This window comes from Sturnira hondurensis, unplaced genomic scaffold, assembly GCF_014824575.4.
Source record: "Sturnira hondurensis isolate 20B ecotype Veracruz unplaced genomic scaffold, ASM1482457v3 Scaffold0008640, whole genome shotgun sequence".
Taxonomy (NCBI): Eukaryota; Metazoa; Chordata; class Mammalia; order Chiroptera; family Phyllostomidae; genus Sturnira; species Sturnira hondurensis.
This window is the reverse complement of record NW_028081271.1, coordinates 14729229-14739136: the sequence shown is the minus strand read 5'-3', so window position 1 is coordinate 14739136 and position 9908 is coordinate 14729229. Positions and strand designations below refer to the sequence as shown.

General features: G+C 36.4%; 1 non-coding gene across 1 annotated transcript; it reads left to right on the top strand.

The window, feature by feature from the left end:
• The first annotated feature begins 1847 nt into the window (after window positions 1-1847).
• On the top strand, window positions 1848-1954 carry LOC118993253 (U6 spliceosomal RNA). Its single transcript, XR_005067809.1, has one exon. It is a non-coding gene; the product is annotated as a U6 spliceosomal RNA (small nuclear RNA).
• Window positions 1955-9908: the final 7954 nt, after the last annotated feature.

Below are 9908 nucleotides of genomic sequence, written 5' to 3'. Positions count from 1 at the left end.
GTTTCCCAGGTGGAATGCTGGACAGAAAATAAAAATTAAGTAAACACTAAGGAAATCTAAGTAAATTATGGACTTTGGTTAATAATAATGTATAAACACTGCTTAATTATTCTTAACCAATGGTTATTCCTAACCAATTCCTACACTGATGTAAGATAATGATAGCAGAAACTGAGTGGGTTTCAGCCCAGTGTCATGGCAGCAAAAGGCATGACTACAAAAAAGATGAGGGACGACAATCTCATTTCAATATGATATGTGCCTTAGTGTACAGGTTTCCCTCCATCTCTTTCATTTTGTCCTTAAAGTTGTTTGCTCTATAAAGATTCTCACATTCTCAATTTTGCTGATTGGATCCTCACAAGATAGGTCAGCATGTTTTACGGCTGCTAGATTACTTGTAAATGGGATGCAAGATCCAGGTGCTTGATCCTACGTAGGTTCCCACATTTGGTATCACTCTAGGTAGCAGGTGCATTCTTTCAGCAGATGGCACATAAGTGTCTCTCCTTTGTAGAAGTTAGCAGCCACTGATGCTTAACACTTACATCTTAAGGCGGTGCACAGTGCTAAGCATTCTTTGTTTTACTTTAAATTCAAAACCTTCTACTATCAATGTTATTAAAGTAAATTTATGTACAATAAAAAAATCACCAATTTTAAGTTGCAGGAGAATAAAATAGCCTGCCAAAATACAAATGCATGGTGGTAGCAGTTCCTTGGATTTCTTCTATTCTATATGCAAATGAAACCATTTACATACTCTCATTCTTTCCCCTTTATTAATAGAGAACAAAATAATGACCCTAAGTTTTCAAGGAATTAATGAAACTTGAGGAAAATGTATCCTTTTCCTTGTTCATTGACATCACTGGCAATCCTCACATAAAACAGTGACTTTAAACTTCAGACTGAAATCTATGTTCTAGAACTCTTTGACATGTATAACTCATTGTAATTTACAAAACCTTCTTATATGTTTTTTCTTATTCAGTACAAATAACCATGTCATAAATAGCCATGGCAGAGCAGGTATGAATGCCATGAGCTACATTGAACTTGGGCACAGGAGAACCAGGGAAAGGGGAAGACAAGAGGAAGTAGCCACAGAAATGAAATAAACATTCATGTTTCTGACATTCTGGCAAAGCTGAGAATCTCAGATAGAAGTTACTAATATTAGTTGGAAAAAACATTCTATTTTTTAAGCCTTGAAAAGAGCCACATAACTAGCACCAATAAAAATACGTGAAAGCCTATTAACAAATTAGATGAAAATCAGATGGAAAAATAGGGAAACAAAATGAGCTACACTTATTATCCCAAGACAGGCTTTTACTTTTTTCAAAGAGCGATGTGCACAGGCAGAGAACAGGAAGGACACAGGCCATGAGGAGGGAAGGCCTGGCTTCAAGTCTCAACTCCTCTGTTTACTTACGTGACCTGGGGTGACTTGCAAGTCTCTCTTCTCTAATTATTCCATTTGAAAAATGAGAAACTAATGTCCATTTCCTACAAACACAGAAAAGTCCAAATGAAATAATACATAGAATACTGTGGAACAAATACTTTCTAATGAAAGCCCAGCACCTACCAAATTGTGTGGGATTGCCAGGGTCTAATCATTAAGGCCCTTGGGAATATTGTCTATCAATAAATAGCTCAGAAATTGCTCTTTTGTAAAGAAGAAACTTACAGTTTTAGTCAACTTCAATCATTTCCTCAGCAAAGACAAATTAGTAAATGGCTTATGCAACCAGTATATGAAAATTGACACTGGATATAATTCAGAAAAACTTATCCAAATTAAGGGGAAAATCGTTTATTATTAAAAAATAACAGGTTCCGTGCTCGATTCGACAGCACATATACTAAAATTGGAACGATACACAGAAGATTAGCATGGCCCCTGCACAAGGATGACACACAAATTCGTGAAGCATTCCATATTTTTATAAACCATTTTGCCTCCCCCTCCAACTGATCACACACACACAAAGGAAGGAGTAGGTAGAAGGGGAGAACATCAAGATACCTGCAGGAGACTGCACCACTGAATTTCACAGGTATCCTACCACAGAAGTCCACACCATAAACCCAGGCAGTCAGAACAGATCAACTTAAGAAGCTGAGGCTAACAAGAAGAGTCTCATAAGCAATGGGAAGACAAAGAAACAATGCCCAAATGAAAGAAAAGGTGGAAGTCTCAGAAATAATGTCAGATGAAAGAGAGGCAAGTCAGCTATCAGATATTGAATTCAAAGCACTAGTTATCAGGAAATTCAAAGAGCTCACAATGAGCTACCAGAAACTAGAGGGGAGCTACAATGAGCTCTCCGCAAACTATATCAACATTAAAAAGGAAATAGAAACTATCAGCATAGGACAAGAGGAAATGAAGAATACAATTTTGGAACTGAAGAACACAGTAGAAGGAATGAAAAGCAGGATCGATGAGGCAGAAGATCAGAGCAGTGAGTTGGAGGACACAGTAGGAAGAATCTCCCAGAAAGAGCAAGAAAGGGAAAAGAGGCTCAAAAATAATGAAGAGGAACTAAGAGAAATGCAAGATAATATGAAACATAATAATATCCGAATAATAGGAATACCAGCAGGAGAAGAAGAAGAACAAGAGATAGAAAACCTATTTGAAAGAGTAATGATGGAAAATTTTCCTAATTTGATGAAAGAAAAAGTTACACGAATCCAGGAATCAGAGAGTCCCATTCAAGAGGAACCCAAAGAGGCCCACTTCAAGACACATCATCACTAAAATGTCAAAATTACAAGACAAAGAGAGAATCTTAAAGGCAGCAAGGGAGAAAAGGGAAGCAACATACAAGGGAGCCCCAATAAGGTTAGCTACTGACTTCTCAATGGAAACACTCCAAGCAAGAAGAGAATGGCAAGAAATATTTCAAGTAATGAGAACCAGAGGCCTACAACCAAGGCTACTTTACCCAGCAAGGCTCTCAATCAAGATAGAAGGCCAAATAAAGAGCTTCCAAGACAAAAGAAGTCTAAAAGAATATGCCTCCACCAAACCAGCTCTACAAGAAATACTAAAAGGGCTGCTTTAAGGAAAGGAAGGAAAAGAGAGAGACAGAGAGGAACTGTGGTACAAAAATGGCAATGAATAAGTCCCTATCAATAATAACCTTGAATGTAAATGGATTAAATGCTCCAATCAAAAGACATAGAATAGCTGAATGGATAAGAAAGCATGACCCACACATATGCTGCCTACAGGAGACCCACCTCAGGACAAAAGACCATCACAGACTAAAAGTGAAAGGCTGGAAACAAATTTTCCAAGCAAATGGACAAGAAAAAAAAGCCGGGGTAGCAATTCTAATATCAGACAAAATAGACTTCAAAAAAAGGGCCATAAAGAGAGACCCAGAAGGTCACTTCATATTGCTCAAGGGAAGAATCCAGCACGAAGACATTAACATCATAAATATATATGCACCCAACATAGGAGCACCCAAATATATAAGAAAAATCCTAGAAGACTTCAAGAAAGATATTGACAGCAACACAATTATAGTAGGGGATTTTAACACCCCACTGTCAAAAATGGACAGATCTTCCAAACAAAATATCAACAAAGATATAGCAGCATTAAACGACACTCTAGAAGAAATGGACTTGACTGATATATATAGAGCGCTTCATCCCAAAGAAGCTAAATACACATTCTTTTCAAATGCACATGGAACATTTTCAAAGATAGACCACATGATAGGACACAAAATGAGCCTCAACAAATTCAAGAAAATTGAAATCATACCAAGCATTTTCTCTGACCACAAGGGACTGAAATTAGAAACCAACCCCAAAGGAAAAAACCCAAAACACCCAAAATCATGGAGACTGAATGGTATGCTATTAAACAACGAATGGGTCAAGATTGAAATTAGGGAAGAAATCAAAAAGTTTCTGGAAACAAATGAAAATGAACTCACAACAACCCAAAACTTATGGGACACGGCCAAGGCAGTCCTGAGAGGGAAGTTCATAGCAATACAGGCTTACCTAAAGAAAATAGAAACATTTCAAACAAACAACCTAACCCGACGCCTGCAAGAACTCGAAGAACAACAACAAAGACAGCCCAGAGCAAGTACAAGGAAGGAAATAACCAAGATCAGAGCAGAATTAAATGACATAGAGACCAAAAGCACAATTATAAGGATCAATGAATCCAAGAGTTGGTTTTTTGAAAAGATAAACAAAATAGACAAGCCTTTAAGTAGGCTCATTAAGAAAAGAAGAGAGAGGACACAAATAAACACAATCAGAAATGAAAGAGGAGAGATTACAACTGATACCACAGAAATAGAAGGGATTGTAAGGAATTACTATGAAGAACTGTATGCCAAGAAATTTGAAAACCTAGGTGAAATGGACAAATTTCTAGAAAAATATAATCTTCCAAAACTCAATGAAGAAGAAGTAGAAAGCCTGAACAGACCAATAACAGCAAATGAAATTGAAGCAGTAATCAAAAAACTCCCATCACACAAAAGCCCCGGACCAGATGGTTTCACAGGAGAATTCTACAAAGCGTTTAAGGAAGAGCTAACCCCTATTCTTCACAGACTATTCCAAAAAATCCAAAATGATGGGAAACTCCCAAACTCTTTTTATGAAGCGAGCATTATCCTAATTCCAAAACCAGATAGAGACACAACAAAGAAAGAAAACTTTAGGCCAATATCACTGATGAACATAGATGCTAAAATCCTCAACAAAATATTGGCAAATCGCATCCAACAATACATCAAAAAGATCATACACCATGACCAAGTGGGATTCATCCCAGGGATGCAAGGATGGTTCAATATCCGCAAATCAGTAAATGTAATACACCACATAAACAAAAGCAAGGACAAAAACCACATGGTCATATCAATAGACGCGGAAAAAGCTTTTGATAAGGTACAACACCCATTTATGATAAAGGTACTCAGCAAAGTGGGAATAGAGGGAGCATTCCTCAATATAATAAAGGCCATATATGAAAGACCTACAGCCAACATCATACTGAATGGGCAAAAACTGAAAGCTTTTCCACTAAGATCAGGAACAAGACAAGGTTGTCCACTTTCACCACTTCTATTTAATATAGTATTGGAAGTTCTAGCCACAGCAATCAGACAAGAAAAGGAAATAAAAGGCATCCAAATCGGAAAGGAGGAAACAAAACTGTCACTGTTTGCAGATGACATGATAGTGTACATGGAAAATCCTATAGACTCTACCAAAAAACTGCTGGAACTAATAAATGAATTTGGCAAAACAGCGGGATACAAAGTCAATATCCAGAAATCAAAGGCATTTCTGTATACTAACAATGAATCAGCAGAAGCAGAAATCAAGAAAAAAATCCCATTCGATATAGCAAAAAGAAAAATAAAATATCTGGGAATAAATCTAACCAAGGAGGTTAAAGACCTGTATGCAGAAAATTACACAACACTGAAGACAGAAATCAAGGAAGACACAAACAAATGGAGACGTATACCGTGTTCATGGATTGGAAGAATTAACATCATCAAAATGTCCATACTACCCAAAGCAATTTACAGATTCAATGCAATACCTATTAAAGTACCAATGGCATATTTCACAGACATAGAACAAACACTTCAAAAATTTATATGGAACCATAAAAGACCCCGAATAGCAGCTGCAATGTTAAGAAAGAAGAACAAAGTAGGAGGGATCACAATACCTGATATCAAACTGTATTACAAGGCCACTGTAATCAAAACAGCCTGGTACTGGCATAAAAACAGGCACATAGACCAATGGAACAGAATAGAGAGCCCAGAAATAAACCCAAATCTCTACAGTCAATTAATATTCGACAAAGGGGGCAGTATCATAAAATGGGGTAAAGATAGCCTCTTCAACAAATGGTGTTGGGAGAACTGGACAGCTACATGCAAAAAAATGAAACTCGAGCACCAACTTACATCATACACCAAAATAAATTCAAGGTGGATAAAAGACTTAAATATAAGCCATGACACCATTAAAGTCCTAGAGGAGAACATTGGCAGGAAAATCTCAGATATTTCACGCAGCAACATTTTTACTGATATGTCCCCTAGAGCAAGGACTATAAAGGAAAGAATAAACAAATGGGATCTCATCAAAATAAAAAGCTTCTGCGCAGCTAAAGAAAACAGCATTAAAATAAAAAGACAACCAACTGTATGGGAAAACATATTTGCCAATGATACCTCAGACAAAGGTTTAATCTCCAAAATATACAAAGAACTCACACGACTTCACTCTAAGAAGACAACTAACCCAATTAAAAAATGGGGAAAGGACTTGAACAGACACTTCTGCAAGGAGGACATACAGAGGATCCAGAGACACATGAAAAGATGCTCAATATCACTAGCTATCAGAGAGATGCAAATTAAAACTACAATGAGATACCACTTTACACCGGTGAGAATGGCTATCATAAACAAAGCAATAAACAACAAATGTTGGAGAGGGTGTGGAGGAAAGGGGACTCTGGTCCACTGTTGGTGGGATTGTAGACTGGTACAACCATTATGGAAAACAGTATGGAATTTTCTCAGAAAACTAAAATTGGACTTGCCTTTTGACCCAGCAATTCCACTGCTGGGATTGTATCCTAAGAACCCTAAAACACCAATCCCAAAGAACCTATGCACCCCAATGTTCATAGCAGCACAATTTACAATAGCCAAGAGTTGGAAGCAACCTAGGTGCCCGTCAGTAAATGAATGGATCAAAAAACTATGGTACATATACACAATGGAATTTTATGCTGCAGAAAGAAAGAAGGAGCTCCTACCTTTTGCAACATCATGGATGGAACTGGAAAGCATTATGCTGAGTGAAATAAGCCAGGTGTTGAAGGACAAAATACCATATGATCTCACCTTTAACAGGAAGCTAAACAACAAAACAATGAAGCAAGCAAAATATTACCAAAGACACTGAAATAGAGAACAAGCTGACAGTGACCAGAAGGGCGAGGGGAGGGAATTTCAGGGGAAATATGGGAGGGATTTAGAGGAACATATATAAAGGATACATGGACAACAACTGAGAAGGGTGGAAATGGGAGGGGGGGGAACACGGGGGTGGGATTGGATGGGAGTAATAGACAGAAAACTGTACTTAAAAAAATAATTAAATTTAAAAAAACTGGGGAAAAAAAACAGGTTCCCCTTTCTGCCAATGTTTTTTTCTTAGATTCTTCTCCAAACAGGATTCCAGTGACCATTTTGACACAAAGCTTATAAATACTTTTCATCATCAAATGTCACTCATACAAGTTACACAGCAAGGCTTCTTATTATTATATTTGTATTTTATATTATTATTTTTAATTATTTTTAATTTTTTAAGTTTATTTGTAGATTGAGGGGGAAGGGAAGGAGAAAGAGAGGGAGAGAAACATCAATGTGTGGTTGCTTCTCGCGTGCCCCCTACTGAGGACCTGGCCTGCAACACAGTCATGTGCCCAGACCGGAAGCCAAACCAGCAACCCTATGGTTCACAGGCCCATGTTCAATCCACTGAGCCACACCAGCCAGGGGTGTATTTTATATTATTAAATATTTTCTATAAATGAATGCCAATAGGAAGACTCTTCATTTTTACTTTAGAGACTCAAAACCCCTCCTTTCAAAAACATTCCTGCAAGAAAAGCAAATTGTCAAATGATATAGAGGTTATAATGCCATTTACACGAATTTTTTAAATATAAAAAAATACTGCCCTAGCTGGCATAGCTCAGTGGATTGAGCACGGGCCTGCGAACCACACAATCGCGGTTCGATTCCCAGTCAGGGCACATGCCTGGGTTGTGGGCCAGTTCCCAGCAGGGGACCCTGAGAGGCAACTATACATTGATATTTCTCTCCTCTTCTCATTCCCTTCCTCTCTAAAGATAAAAAAAAATGAAATCTTAAAATATAAAAAAATACCATTTAGTGTTTTACCTTTCATATTTTACATATGTTAGTTATAGGCTTCTCATATGTGACTTTAGTATGTTAAAGTAGTTTTCTTCTATTACTAGTTTTTTGTGTGTTTTTATAAATGAAAATTGTCTTAAACTTTGTCAAATGTTTTTTCTGCATATATTGAGAGGATCTTTTGGGATTTTTCCCTACATGATGTTAACGTGGTGTATTACGCTGATTAATTTTCATATGTAGGCATACATTTCACATATTCTTGCATTCCAGAAATAAATCCCACTAGGTCATAGTATATGATCCTTTTAATGTGATGTTCAACTCTGCTTATATTTTGTTTAGAACCTTTGCGTCAGTATTCATCAGAAAAGTGGTGTATAACTTTCTTTTGTTGAGAGTTTTTGCCTGGTTTTGGTATCAGGGTAATGCTGACCTCAGACAGTGAGTTTGGAAGTATTCCTTCCTCTTTTTAGTTTTTTGGAAGAGTTTGAGAGGTTTTGCGTTAATTCTTCTTTAAATGTTACATAATACCCCAAAGAAACCATATAGCTCTGGACTTTTCTTCGTTGAAGGGTTTTTGATTGCTGATTTAATCACCTTATTCATTATATATCTGTTCAAGTTTTCCGTTTCTTCACAATTCAGTCTTACTAGATTGTGTGTTTCTAGTAACTGATCCACTTCATCTAGTTCATCCAGTCCATCAATGTACAATTATTCATAGCATTATTTCCATAGCATTATTTAATTTGTAAAACTGGTTATAAGTCCGAATTTAATTTCTGATTTTAGTTAAAGCCTTTCATCTTTTATTCTTAGTAAATCTAGCTAAAGATTTGTCAAGTTCATTGATCTTTCAACTTTTGAAAATCAACTTTTGGTTCCATTGATTTTTCTGTTTTTGTATTCTCTATTTTATCTTTAATCTTTATTTATTTCCTTCCACCTGGTAACTTAATTTGCTCTTTTTCTATTTTCTTAAGGTGTACATTTAGGTTACTAATTTGATTCTTCTTTTTAAATGTAAGCATAAACTTCCTTCTTAAAACTGCTTTTGTCCCTGGCTGGTTGGCTCAGTGGATTTTTCCACTTTTCCTTCTGCTGTTTATTTCTAGTTTCATTGCTTTGTGATCAGAGAAGATACTTTAAATGATTTTAATTTTTTTAATGTATTAAATTTGTTCTGTGGCCTAACATAAGGTCTATCCTGCAGAGTGTTCCATGCACTCTTGAAAAAAAAACATTTTGCTGTTTTGGATGGAGTGTTCTGTATATGTCTGTTAGGTACAATTGGTATATACTGGTGGTCATACTTCCTTATTGATTTCCTTATTGTCTGCTTGTCCTGTCCATTACTGAAAGTTGGGCATTGAAATCCATTTCTAACTGTAATTGTAGAGCTATCAATTTCTCCCCTCAATTCTGTTCATTTTTGCTGCCTATATTTAAAAGCTCTGATGTTTGGTGTATATATGTTTATAATTGTCATATTGCTTTGATGTATTAACTATTTTATCATTATATAATATTGTCTATTGTAAGAGTTTTTGACTTGTAATCTGTTTTGTCTGCATTTAGTGTAGCTATCCCTGCTCTCCCTTAGTATATGATTGGAATATTTTCTTCTATCCTTTCACTTTCAGCCTATGTGTGTCTTTAGATCTAAAGTGAGTCTCTTGTAGACAGCAGGCAGTTGTTTCTTCTTTAAAAAATTCTTTTGGACTCACATGAACAAGTATAAAGGACACATGGACAATAACTAAGGTGGGGGGCAGAAATGGGAGGGAGGTGGGGAGCACGGGGACAGGCAGGGCTGGGAATATAAGACAGAAAACTGTACTTGAACAAGAATTAAATAAAAATTAAAATTAAAAAAATTATTTTGGTCAATCTACTAATGTATCTTTTGACTGGGGAGTTTAATCC